We start from the raw sequence: 14,198 nt of genomic DNA on the forward strand, positions 1-14,198 counted from the left end.
GGGGTGGAGGGGAATACTTCTAGATCATACAGTGTTTTCTCTCTGGTTAGGTTGTTTTTTTTCCCCCATGGTCTCCAAAGGGCATCTAGACAGTGGCTTAGAGGTGGGTGGACTACTTACACACCTATAAATGTGTGTGTATACATATGTATAAGTGTATGTATTCATATATGTGTATGTATATCAGAAGTGTGGCGAGATAGAGGGCCCCAGCCCTCAATCCTACCTGTGAAAAGAAGGCAGCATGAGTCCTGTGATAATGTTTACTCTAGTTCCTTTGCACCTGGACTGCAACTCAGTGTTGAGAGTTGGTAGATACTTCTGCCCTGTCTGTTAATAGCACTGAGTAGGCATAAAACACAAACGGTGAGTGTACAGTGTAGTGTCTTTTGGGGCCTAGCAGCCAGTGTTGTAAATGGATTGAGTTTTTGAGGGCAGAGCCTTTACAAAACTCTTAGTTTTGCAGATTATAAAAGTTTGTCTTCATTCAGCAGGTTCTGTTACACAAAGTCCTGTGAACTGCTGGTCAGTTTATGGTACAAGGTTGGTTTGTTTCTGCTGAAAGTAGGGTAACAAAGTAAAGGTGACCTAGTACTTTTAAATAGGTGGCTACTCAGACCCAAATTTCACTAGAAGCCTGCAGTATACCTGAAAATTAGCAAGTGTCTCCAGTTGATAAAACTGAAACCAGAGGAACACAACACTGCGGTGACTGAAATACTATGAGTGTACTGAGTAATAACTATAATAGTGACAGTATCTGAAAGTGTAACCTTTAATTACTCTGCCTGCTTCCCCAAACTCTTTAGGAAGGAAAAATAACACCTATTTCACCCATGTTGTGAAAATTAAATTTCCCAAGAGACAAGAGCATAAGGATATCTCTACAATGTCAAACCAAACTCCCTCCTAGCCCAATATTTTCATCTCCAAGGGTGACCAATACCAGATACACAAGGGAGAAAAGATAAAACATGGCAAGCAGAGTGACACAGTCTAGATTATAAATTCCTGCTTCCAGCAGCCTGAAGATTAGAAATGTTCTGAGTTTGCTTTCAAAGCATCTTGTTTAATAGCCCAGAATGGTGCATTCCCTTATTATTCATTTATTTAGTCTAAGATTCCTTCTGTTCTCTGGCACCCAGGTTGTCTTACTCAGTTGGGTGTTGTGTGCAGTGCATTCCAGTTGACTTGGGAGCTGTCCTGGGTTTACCAGGAGCCGTTTTGCTCCTTCTTAGTAGCTGGTGCAAGCTCTGTGTTTTGACTTCCAGCCTGGGAACAGAGCTGATAACACCGATTGTTTTTAATTGTTGTTAAGTGATGTTTATTCTGGCCAAGGACTCTGTGAGCCTCATGCTCTGCTGGGGAGGCCGGGAGGAAGCGGAGACAGGACACCTGACCCAAGCTAGCCAAAGAGGTATTCCATACCACAGCACGTCATGCCCAGGGAGGTAACTGGGAGTTACCCAGAAGGACACACTCTCTCTTCGGGGGGGTTGAACTCGTTCGGCGGTGGTATCGTATTCTCTTGTTATTTTCTCTTATCAATATTATCATTGGTGGTAGCAGCAGTGATTTGTGTTATACCTTAGTTACTGGGCTGTTCTTATCTCAGCCCGTGGGAGTTACATTCTCCTGATTCTCCTCCCCATCCCTCCGGGAGTGGGGAAGGGGGCGAGTGGACAAGCTGTGTGGATCGGTTTAAACCACGACAGGAACCTAAGGCCTGTTTTCATCAGTGATGTAAGAAATTATCCAGTAGCTCTCAGAAGACCTCTTGTTGATAATGGGAGTTGAGTTCTGCAACCACTTTGGAAAAGCACTGCTTGAATCTGTGCAGGGTTTTGGAAATGAAGGTAGTGAATCAATTTGAACAGTTTTGTGTTTGGGAAAGAAGCAGAAATGGGATATGCTTCACTTGGAATTTTCCAGGATTTAAGTGGAGAATTGGATGTGTGACACTAGGGAGAACTGAAATGAAACGGGCAAGTAACTTGTCACCTTTTGTGATGCAGGAGGTGTTGGCAAGGGCCAGCTTGCAGAGCCTTTGTATCAGTCTGCAGGAAATTTTTGACCTGGTAAGCAGAGTCCTGCTATCTCCAGGAGAGCAAAAATGATACGGGAGAAGGCAGGTCGCAGTCTGATTATATAAATGGTATAACTGTCTGGCTTGTGACATCAGAACCTCCTGATGCCAAAGGAAAAGAGCCCAGGCAGTAAGGATATGTTGGCAGCAAGGATATGTTGGCAGCACACACATCTTGCATGAGCCAAGTTACCACTAACCTCTGGTGTGGGCAGTATCCCAGTAGCTGATCAAACTCTGACTTACCTGCTTTACCTAGAAACCTTTCTTTTCCTCCTCTGAGGACAACCAGTAGGCAGTCTGGGTGAGTATAACAGGTATCAGGTGGTATCTCCAGCAACTTGTCCTGAGCATACTTTTTCTGGTTTTAATTGTTGCCACTGGTAGTAGATATCTGTGAAATGCTTATGTGTTGGAGTATTCAAGTACCCCTTTTAGATGAAATGGAAACCTGTATCCTCCATGGCTGTTGCACAAGAATCATAGAATCATAGGATAGTGTGGGTTGGAAAGGACTTGAAGATCTTCCAGTTCCAACCTCCTGCCATGGGCAGGGATGCCTCACACTAGAGCAGAGTACTGGAGAAGATTTATATATCAGCCAATATTCAGGCCTGCCCTACCCTGCCTTTGATACAGGCAGAAATGTTAGTTTCTTTAATTCTTACAGATGGTGGTTGTTGGAGGGGGGACCCTGCTGTTCCCCTTTTTGTACCGACTTCTCTCCTCACACTTGCTAAAAGGAGCACTGAAATCAGTCCAGGTCCCTCAACCCCTCCCGAGGGGGGGCCGTGGGGCGAGGTGAAAGTGTCTACCCACAAATACATGATTTTCTTTTCACTTCATCTGCCTTGGCAGGTGTGCTGAGCGGGAATGGGCTGCGCATCGATCCCCAGGCAATCAATGACACGGCAGCTGCCCAGAGCTGAGCACCAGTGCGCTGATGGCCTCCAAATCAATTCACACGCTGCTCCTGCTCAGGTTACCTGCCACTTCAGGAGAAGGGAGGCATGGGGAAGCAAGGAGAAAATTGCACAAAAACTGTTCTGGGACCTTTCTAAATAGGCCACTTACTTGCAACCCTTCCTCTCTGTACGTGCGTTTATCCGAGATGTAAGTATGTGATAAGGTTACAGTGCAAGGCCTTGTTTGACGACTCAGATGCTGCTTGAAGGGAGCAGAGCAAGGCCCTGGAGAGTGACTGGCAAATTGTGTGGAAGAGAGAGAGCACTCCTGCACCTTCACTGTTTTCCACCTTGTGTGCTGGGTGTTTAAGCTAGTCAAGCATCGCTGTTGGGACGTGTGCAAGCTTAAGTAATCACGCAGGGCGCTGTGCCATAGGGATCCATGGCTCCTAATTTCTGAGCACTCCTTAAGGTGAACAGTTTTTGTTTGGCTTTAATAAGCCAGAAGTTGTGCATGTCGAAAGTGCCTCTTGTACAAAGATCTCAATTTACTTGGCAAACTTCCATGCATTAAGTCTCCCTGCTTTGCTGTCAAGGAGTGAGGTATTGTTATCTCCATTAAGAGCAAGTGAGCCAGGAATGGATGCCTAAGCCTCTCCGTATTGCTGCTGCTTCCTTTTCTTTTCCTTTTCTCATGGATAGTAGCCCTTAATTTAGAGTGTAGATTGTTAGGGCCAGAGATGGTTCTGGCCCCAGGAGAACAGGGATGGCACCTTATCCCCATGCCAACACAAGGACCTCTCCCTTTTTCTTCTCCTGCAAGTGGCTGGCTCTGCCCCAATTCATTGCAGTCCTTAGGGATTCTCTTGTCTGTGCCACAGTTGCCATGGTCCCTAGGGAAGCAGTCAGCAAATAATTTAGGGGCAGGACCACCCAGCAGCCCCTTCTCCCTGCCTGTCACTGATGTGAGTCCCTGGCAAAAGGCACAGTCTTGCCTGGGAGCATGGATAAGTATGCGCAGAAGATAATCTAGCAAGGATCTCATGCAAGGATACCAGTGCTGTGTGATTAAATACATCCAGAACTGTCATGCTGTAGGGCTCTCTGTGTTTCTCTAGCAGTTTAGGGTACCACAAAGCCTTACACAGCGTAGGAGCTGCATTCCTCTTACATCAGAAGATAGTAGTAACCTGCTCAGAACAGCTACAGCTATGTCAGTAAAGAACCAGCATTAATTTATTTTGTTTATTACCCATTAATTTCAAGGAGTGCTGATGTGTTTGCATATTTTCAGTAGTCCGGTTGCAGCTACGCATAACAGGAAGCAAATATTGGCCACTGCCTTAGGAACACATTGGAGCAGGAGCAGTCTGTGGTAGAAGCTGTCTTTTTGCTCAGCCCTTGATGTGATGGGGCTTGTTCTAACCGGGAACAAGAGTTCAAAGGCTGCCTGTCACATGTCCTCTCCTGCTCAGAGATAAAGCTGGCAGGTAGAGCCAGGCAGGTGACTGTATGGCAGGGCTGGTAGTGAGTGTTTCCAGCTGTGAAGCATTCAGAGTGCTACAGGGGAGGTCCAGGAAGAATTAAGTGTCTGAAACAGCTTAAGCACAATATTTCTTGCTCTTCTCCTAGAGAATGGCATATTCTGATGCTTTATGTAAATTCTAGGAGGCTACAAGATATTCTGCTGTTTGTAACCCAGAAATATGGTACGTTTTGTTGTGTTTGGTTTTTTTATTACACTTGGTCGTCTTCCAAATGCCCTTGAAGTCTTAAATTCATAAATGGGGCATGTATTTACAGCAAGCATTGCTTTGAATTAGTATGTTGCACTAGAAACAGGCCATCTTCACAAACATCACACGGGTAGTGTCAAAAAGTCTGTGGCCAGCAAGAGTCCAACTGCTGCAGTCACACAATGTGCAAGCATGGTGCTGGACTGTGGTGCTGAAGGTGAGGAGATGGAACAAGCTAACAGAGTCCTTTACTCATCTGGTACTTGTGCTGATGCTTTGCATCTGTAGTGGACATCTCTGAATCCCAGACAGATGGATCTCACCTGCTCAGCATGGATACTAGCTGGATGTGCAATGGGTTGGTGATGGGCTGTTGAGCTTTCGGAGCCATCTAGAACTTTTTTGTGTTGGCTTTCCTGGGAGAATCCTATCTGTCATGATTACATCTCAGCACAGAGCTGGCTGGCAGCATCTGGAGAGAGCTATCACAATGATGCTTTGAGTTATAACCAAATTTAGTGTTCACTATAGGTATGGAAAGTATATGATAGCCTTACATATGGTTTACAGTCTCCCAGCCCTTGGGGCACTCGTGTATAGCTCCTTTGGAGCTGGAGTCGCTAAGAGGTTGAAGAAGGTTGGCTAAGAGTCTGGAGATACTAATGACCATGGAAAACTAGGATGGGTGGCACTACCATCAGCTAACAGTACTCTTGTTTAACATGCCAGTGCGTTTACATGTTGCTTTATGTGACAGGAAGACAAAGATGGACATCGTTAACATCTGGAGAGTGGTTCTTGGACTCTTGCCCACATCTGGCTTTATCCAGATAATTCAGGTTGTAGAGCATGTGTCCGTGTTGAAGTGTAACCTGGAGCATTATCACTCTGAGCTGCTCAGCTCCAGTCTCAGAAAAGCCTGTGGAGCACTGTCTGGAGCCAGGCTAAGGTCAGAGCAAGTTGAAATCTTGTCATCTGGCCCCCTCTAACACTCATGGCCTTGACTTGCTTCCCTGGGGTCTGAACACTGGAACTGAGGAACAGCTCACCCAGCAATAGAGTTATTTACTGTAACCCCAGCAGATGCAGACAGCACTGGCATACCCCTCAGGACTGGCGCACCCCTGTAGATGCTGAATCTAAGCTATGGAGGTGCTGTTACAGCAGGGAGAAAGCACTGTCTTTTAGGTGAGACGGGCATAGTGCTTCCCCAGTACAGATACTGATGGTTTGCTCTATCCTGTATTGGCTTTGTGAGACATAAGTTTTAGAGTAGTGTAAAGATTGCTGAAGTCTGTCTTGACCTTGAGCCCTTTGGTGATGGCTTTTGTTGGGCTCAGAAGATCTGTCTGGTATATTTTCCCGTCTCTGGAGTATGGAAATGGAAGATAATGATGAGACCTACCAACTGATACCTTCACTATCCCCTTGTTTGGCTGTTGCTGGGAAGTAGAAGGCCAGGCTAGGACGATGTGCTTGTCCTGGAGGACAGGACGTATTTCTTCCCTCTGATGGGTCCTCTGCTGTCCCACTAACACACTTGGCCCTGCCCCAGAAAAGACTGCACTCTTTTGTACCTCTGCTGTGGCCTGCTGGAGCATCTCCTCCCTCAGGCCTTTATCAAATGACTTCAGGATGCAGGCAGGGAAATAATGAATGGTAAATGGAGGGGACGAAAAGCCTGATAAAGTTTAATGTTCAAGTTCTGACTTTGGCCTCTAATTTCTCCATGTGGGAGCTGGTCCTTGAACCCTCACAGGGGACCTCTGTAGCTCCTGGATTCTCTCATTATTTTCTCCCCAGGTCCTCTCAGCTTAAATTGCTACATTTCTTCCTCCTCCCTCTGGCTGAGTGCTGACAGGGAATGGCAATACAATGCCCCTGACCCGGCTGGCTGATAATGCTGGAGGAATTCCACATTCATGCCCGTAATCAGCCTGAGATGCAGGAAATCCAGCTTCACCTGCCACCATCCCCAATTATTTCTCAGTCTGGTAATCTTATAACCTGGCATGGGGCAGTATGCTGATAACTTTAATAGATTTGTACAACACATGCCGTGTCTCCCACATCAGGATAAACGCAGATGGCTTAGGAAGTGCATGGACCCTCAGTGAGTGGTACCAGGATGTCTCCCTTGCAGGCAGATCCACAGTGAGATGGGTTGGAGGGTTGGTTTGAAGTGATTCTTCTTAGCAGTGCTGAGCTTTTTAAACCATCAGGCCTGCAGCTTTGAGAGACCCATTCAATCTACTAGTGTTTGCTTTGAAGGAGGTTGTGAATCTGAATGCAACGGGGGAAATATTGTTGTGGAATGGTTTGGGTTAGAAGGGATGTTAAAGCTCATCCCGTTCCAACCCCTGCCACGGGCAGGGACCCCTTCCACTGGAGCAGCTTGCTCCAAGCCCCTGTGTCCAACCTGGCCTTGAGCACTGCCAGGGATGGGGCAGCCACAGCTTCTCTGGGCACCCTGTGCCAGCGCCTCAGCACCCTCACAGGGAAGAGCTTCTGCCTAAGAGCTCAGCTCAGTCTCCCCTCAGGCAGGTTAAAGCCATTCCCCTTGGACTGTCCCTACAGGCCCTTGTAAAAGTCTCTGGATATGTTGTTGTCCCCCTTCAGCTATGGGAGGGCTTTTCCTTCCAAATGTCCCGGGGCTCTCTGACCTTGCTATTGCACTGATATCCCTATTCTGCGGGAATTCCTTTGGAAAGGACGCAGTGCCTGGCGGGAGATGGAGCAGTGCGTGAGCGACCAGGGTCCGTGCAGCCTCCCGGTTCTGTTACCGTCCTGCGCGACCAACTGCGGTGGTGCTGGCCAGAGGACTTCCCTTTGCAGCCGGATTTGCGGCTCATCCATCGATGCTGATCCACCCGGGGCCGCAGTGCCGCGCTCCGGCCTCACGGGGGCGCCGCCGGCCCGCGGACGCGCCGCCCGCGCCGGGACAAAGGGCCGCGCTGCGCCGGCACCGCCCCGGGCTGCGGCCGGAGGCACCGCGGAAGGGGGCATGGGCCGGCGGCGGGTCCCGGGGATCCGTGCCCAGCCCCTGCAGTCGCCGTTAATGGTGCCGAGGCTCCAGCCGCAGGGGAGCCCCGGCACGGACGGGGTTTGTTTAAGAGCAAACGAGCGCGGTGCTTTCGGGCAGGATCCCATCGGCGGCGGGGCGCCGGGAGGGAATTCGCTTGTGCTGTGGTTCCCCTCTTTGATCCCCGCCAGTATGTAAAAGAATCGCAGTTAGGCTCAGGCAGCACCTTTTACCCCACAGCGTCCAGATTCAAATACAAACCTGAAGATCGGCTTCCTCCTTTTCCTTTTTGTTTCCTACCTTTTTGATTCCTAAAGTCCTGCGAAAAGTTACGGAGCTCTAGCTTTTTCCCTGCTCATCCCTTTGCGATCTCCCTTTTGTTGGTTGTATGGGCTGAAGTCCCCTGGGTGGCAGCCCGAGCTGCTCATTCATCATCATAACAACCGTTTAGTGTAAAATTAACAACAACTTAACTACTACAGCAATAAACATGGTCCTGCATTACCACAGATTGATGAGGATTACTTAGTTACAATCAGCTGGGGCGCAGACAGCAGAGGAGAAAGGCTGCCGAATCAATAGCTTTCCCAAAGTTTAGGACTTGACCTCTTCCCTTTAGCGCTGCTGATGCTCGGGGGCTTGTTGTGGCTGGGTTGGGAGGAGGAAAAGGGAGGGAGGGGAATTTCCTCCCCCATCCCCCCCGAAAGCTGGCACTTAGTATTTGCTTTGTGGGAAGAAGAGGACAAAGTCTGTTTCTTCTCTCTGTGTTCTCACACCTGATTTCTTCAGCCGGTGTCTTGGAAAAAGGTCCGATCCGGTTGATTACCTAAATATATTCTGCCTTTAATTCCCCCACTGTTTAAATTCGCTGCTTAACTTTCTAAAGCGCGGCAGAGGACCCTTAAACGAGCTGACGATCGATCCCCCCCGAAACAACAACGCATGAGAAAAAGAGAGGCTCGGAGGCAGATCGCTCCGGACGCCGGTTGATACAATACATTGGGTGTCTGGCTCTCATTTCCCATGTAAACTCAGAAACGCTCATCACGAGAAACAAAGGACAAGGGGAAAACAGTTAAGTACACCTAGAGCTGCATCCAAACAAAAGGAGAAAAAGCCTAAACAAACCCAAGGTTTTCTATTTCTCCCTGAGCCAAGTAATCCCTTTGATTACATCTAATACCTGCCACAACCCAGATGGTATGCCCACCCATCTCACAGTGTGATAATGCCACATTGTGAAATCTAGCCATTAATATTAATTGTCAGCTAGAGAATCTGTCTGAACTACTAAAGCTCGAGGTTGCCTTGAGAAAGCAGGGCATGATTTAGCAGGGATTTAAAGATAATTCTCATTCTTTCATTCTCTATCTCACATACGTAGAATGTTAAACAACAGCCCTACAATGCGATTCCGGTGTCTGCCTCACAAATCTGCTCTTAAACCACTGTGTACTTGGGGTCTTCACCTGCTGACCAGAATATTACCTTAAACTGCTGTGGGTGTGCAGGCTGCACACGGGTACACTGCACTGACTGAATCCTGACTCCCTGCTCCACCATGCGCGGGTGACTTTCCTTCTTTCTTTCCATCACTTCCCAAATACCTTCTCAATAATGGACTTGGTAATCCCTGAGAATTACTAGGGAAGTCGTTTGGAAACAAATTTTTTTCAATTTATTATACACATTGTAAACTCAGTGGTTGAAGGTGGTGGGAATGGAGAGAGAAAAAGCAGGAAAAAGGTGATGGTGTAATAATGGAGCTGCCCTCAGATTTTGAGGAACTACAGCCGGGGTTGAGACAAAAAGGTCCCCATATCCTCTGAAAAGACAAAGAGAAGTGTGAGTGAGGGGAAGTAGAATGAATATGGATCACCATATATTATGTTAGCTCTTACCGGCTCATTTCGAGCCCTGTTTTGGGAAGAATAGTAGTCGTTATTTGCTCTAATGCCTGGCTGTTGTCATTCATCTGTAGGCCTCCACAACCAATTTAGACTGATTGTGGCTCTGCTAACATGTGAAAAAACAACCATAGGATCCTTACCCAACCCCTAGAGGCAGGTTCTTGACCCCACAGCACTGACCTGTGCAGGCAAGCAGTGACAAACTGTTCTCAGGCTGTCACTGCATAGCACAGATTTTACCTGGCTGAGGGATGAACTTTTAATGTTGGACCTGAAGATGCAAACGTTTGTGTTTCAACTCTTAGCCAAGCTGCTTTGTTACCCGTCTCTGGCATAGATGCTGTATGTACCAGTGGCTCCCTGTAAGCTGGTGCTTCTGAGATAGAGTAAAAACCTATGCAAACAAGACTGTGGCAAAGCTACCCAAGCCTGGAAATTCAGGTTCCAAAGTCTGCTATTCCATCCTTCCCTCATTCCTTTGCATCTGGCTATTCTGCAGCAATTTAGGTAATAAGGTTCTTTGAAATAGGAACAGTCAGACATATAAATACATGAATATGTAAATCCCATTTGTGTTATCAGAGGTTCATATCGGTATAGGTGTGCACCAAAGATGTGTTTCTTTGGCATTGTGATTCCCACCAAAAAGCTTTGTGGCTCACTTGTCTCCTTGCAGTGGGACCTGGGTCCATCAGGATCCTTCCAGAAGAGCTTTTGGGTCTTTTTTTGGGCATTGAATGCCTGAAAATCAGTGTTTTTTCCACCACCCCCAACCAGCTCCTATGTCCCAAGCAGCCAGCCTGGGCCTGTTCTGTGTTACTTTCGCATCCTCTCTCTGGTATCAGCTGAATGACACCAGGAAGAGAGAGATGTGAAATAAAAAGTGGAACAAAGGACCCCTTTCCTGCCACCATTGAAGCTGATGGCAAAAGTCCTGCTGACTTCAGCAGCGCTCCTGTTGTTAAGAATAGGCCTGTACGAAACTCACTGTTGTGTCTGCAGCTCGTGTAGGCTTCTTGTGACTTGCGACGTGTGTGCACATGCACGGTGAGGGGAAATGTACAGTTTTTGGCAATTGAAAGTTTAATCAAAAGGCCACTTTTCCCATCTGTTATTTTTGGGCCCGGCCTCCCGAGGGTCAGCTTGATGGCATTTCATGCTGCTTCTAATCAATTTTATACCAGGAAGCAGTGTGAGAGCTGACTACCAGCGAGCTGGAGTGGCATGGAGCTCAGCACTGGGAACAGGGCTGGAAAAATATGTTGGGGATTTTGGGGCATAAACAAATGTTTCCTAATCTGGACTGCAACTCTGGCAGGCATGTACCGACAAGCACATGTCGATTGGAGCTGAAAACCAGCAGGTTCTACTACGGTGTAACCTGTAAATCCACATCTTGACAGGCATGTTGTGGTACGCAGAGCTATAGTCTCCGGGAAATAAGGTAAGGCAGGAATCAGATCATGGAATCAAACACTGTGATTATCACTGCTTTTTTTGCTTCCTATAGCCGAAGGAAGCAGGTAGTAGTTTGTACTCATTATTTCCTATATGACTGTTTAGATCAGACTTGATTTGGTTTTTCGGAGCTTCTAGCTCTGGAGTACTACATTATTTGGAAGACAGACCTTTCTTCCTAGCCTGTCTCCCCCCTGCATCCTTTCCATGCTGTGATTATCCCTTCCATGGCAGGGCAAACACAGGTAGGTATGTACTGACTCATGAGGGCTGTGTGCCTTGCTCCACACACCTTGCACGGAGCCACATGGGAACCACATAGAAGAGGAAGAACTAAGAGTAGTGGGGTCAGAGCTGGAGCAAGACATCTCAGCAGGGCTGGCAAGACTGACTTTGGCTGCTCAGCCATGAGATCTTGGGACCAGGCTTGGTGACCTTGGAGCTGTCAGGGGTTAGAAGGTGGAGAAAGGCTGCTGCTGTCAGAAGGGAGCTGCTTTCCCAGCCTGGGCTGCAGCAGCCACCTCAAGCACTTGCTCTGTGGCAGCAACAGCAGCAGTAACCCTGGCTTTGGGGGACTTGGCAGCCCCTGACTGGTTGCTGTTGTAGTCAGCTGCTGGTCCTGTCCCTGGAAATGCAGGAATCTCTGTTTGTCTGGAAGACCCTTACAGTATCAGGAAGAATCTGCAGCTTGGTGCTCGAGCTCTGCAGTGTGCTTTTGGCAATGTGAAACTTGTGTTTATGGGGATTTCTAGCATGTTTGCCAACAGAAAACGCAAACAGCTCACCTCCACGGGCTGCACTGACCTCTGCTCTTTGTGTAGATTATCCCTGCACGGTTCTCAGTAGAACCTGTAGGCTTGTGAGCTAAAGAAGCCCCATTAAAATAACATCTGGTTTTCCTCTTCCTATATCCAGGGCTGGTGCTTTTGACCAACAGTTGTTACTTTCTGAGGACAGGTTTCACTCAGCACAAGCAAAGCTATTGGGGACACAATTCCTTTGTCGACAGTGAGGGATCTGCAGGATGCTGAGTGCCTGATTTGATCCCAGAGATCGTTTCTGGGGTAAGGAGTGAACTTCCCAAAGAATTAATAGTGGGCAGGTTGGGGCGGAACTTGTGCCTGTTGTGTCTATTTTGAAAATAAACTGTTTAAGAGAAGTAAAATACAGTATAATTTCTTTTGTTTACCATATAAATGTGCCTCTTAACAGTATATCTGAGGAGTGTTACCGTTGTAGCCCACGCTGGAGGTCAGCTCTTTAGCAATGCAAATGGAGTTCTCATGGTTTGAGCTTTTCTCAGTGTAAGGAGTTACAGTTCCTTTGGCAGAGCAAAGCTGGGAGAAAGCACCGTGATCCAGCATTTCAGCTGCTGCAGTGCCAAGTATTAGACCAAACTTAACCTTCATCAGCAGTTTAATCTAATAGTGTGGTTCTGTAGCTGATTTAAATCAGTCCTGCACTGGTTTGCTCTCTTCTCCGCCCTGCAGCTGTGTGCTCTTGTTGTGTGAGGCTGCTGGGGCTCACCTCTCCCTTCTCTCGCTCTGGCTTGCTAAACCAGCAGAAAACAGCCTCTGCAGAAGGTAGCACATAGTTCTTTGTTGGCTTGGAGAGCTGAATGGATGAGGTCAGCGGGGCGGCAGTGCCAAACCCGGGGTGGAAGCACCGCTTGTGTGGACAGGTGTGATTCCACAAGGTGGGTGAGCCACTGAACAGCTCACCGCTGCCTGGAACAGTGCTCCCGGCAGTGGAGCGGGGCTTTTACAAGGGCATGTAGTGGTAGGACAGGGGAAATGGCTTTAAACTGACACAGGGGAGACAGGGATTAGGCATTAGGAAGAAATTCTTTACTATTGGTGCTGAGGCGCTGGCACAGGGTGCCCAGAGGAGCTGTGGCTGCCCCATCCCTGGCAGTGCTCAAGGCCAGGTTGGACACAAGGGCTTGGAGCAAGCTGCTCCAGTGGAAGGGGTCCCTGTCGGTGACAGAGGGTTGGAACTGGATGAGCTTTGAGGTCCATTCCAGCACAAACCAGTCTGTGATTTTATGAAGTGGTGTGGTGCTACCCTTGTGGACTTGGCCAGCCTGTGGAGTTATGGTTTTCCGTAAGGGGGTTCCCAGAGGATTCCCTATCGTGAGCCTCAGTGATTTGGCCAAGGCTACAAAGATAGTGGCAGAGGCAAAATCCCAAACTAACTGTAGAAGAACAAATCTTCATTAATTTCTGTACTTTAAATCGAAGTTTTGCTTTGATTTTACAGGAGCCAAAAGGAACTCAGTGCACCTTAGAATGAAGGGACTTGGAAGGCAACATCCTGGGCTATGATCTTCTGTTTCCAAGCACCTTTTGCTTGGGTTAAGGTACAACAGGAAACCACAAAACGCAGCCGGTGGGAAGGGGTGCAGTTCCCCTGAACCTCCACTGGGCTCCTCTCCTGTTACAGCCAACAGCAGAGCCACTTAAACGCTCCCTCGGCAGAAGGGAGGTACTTTCCAGGCGCTATCCCAGCCTGTGGACTCGGTATTGTTTCTGTCCGGAGGTCTGTGTTACCAAACCTGACAGGAGTCACAGGGGTTACTCTGTTCTTAGTGCTAATTCCAATTAGAAATCCTGAAATATTATCAATATCTGAGGAGAAAAGGTGTTTCTAAGATAAAATCCTCTTACATGGCACCCTTCTGACTTCCAGGCTGTCCAGATGATAGGTTATGGGTGATATTGAATCTCAGAGTTATACAATGACTATTGTGTTAGACTCCTACAATGAATACAGTGCCCTCCGGTTGAAGCAGGTTTCTTTTCGTGTTAATGTTTATTAAATGGAGTGAAACAAGGCTTTAGTTTTATATATTTTCTCTATATAAATATTTCTCTGTATTTTATTCAAGTGTTCATGAAAAATGTGACAAGAAGTCCACCAAGGTCACAAATGTAAGCACAAATAGCTGCAATTTAACAGCAGTAGTTAGCAAACAAGATACCCTCGAGGTAAAGAGCCTGATAAAAAGAGGGCAGCGATGCATTAAAGATGCATTATTTGGGGGGTTCTACGGATATAATTTAGGCTTCACAACAAGGTCAG

The 14,198-nt window shown here is 47.6% G+C and overlaps 1 protein-coding gene across 29 annotated transcripts in view; it reads left to right on the forward strand.

The window, feature by feature from the left end:
* The window catches only part of BCL11A (BCL11 transcription factor A), a 148,161-nt gene that overhangs the window by 41,653 nt on the left and 92,310 nt on the right, over positions 1-14,198 (forward strand). For 14 of the 29 annotated variants that reach the window (XM_065682423.1, XM_065682417.1, XM_065682421.1 and 11 more), the window contains one exon: positions 13,377-13,476. The exons of 2 other annotated variants lie outside the window; for them this stretch is intronic. The gene's annotated coding sequence lies outside the window, so the exon portion shown is untranslated. Of the gene's footprint in view, positions 1-1,490; positions 1,516-1,822; positions 1,857-2,944; positions 3,200-12,032; positions 12,182-13,376; positions 13,477-14,198 lie in introns of those variants that run through there. 13 more of the 29 variants (XM_065682414.1, XM_065682428.1, XM_065682430.1 and 10 more) reach the window with 7 other exon arrangements.

Source organism: Lathamus discolor, chromosome 5 (genome assembly GCF_037157495.1).
Source record: "Lathamus discolor isolate bLatDis1 chromosome 5, bLatDis1.hap1, whole genome shotgun sequence".
In the NCBI taxonomy this organism is placed as follows: Eukaryota; Metazoa; Chordata; class Aves; order Psittaciformes; family Psittacidae; genus Lathamus; species Lathamus discolor.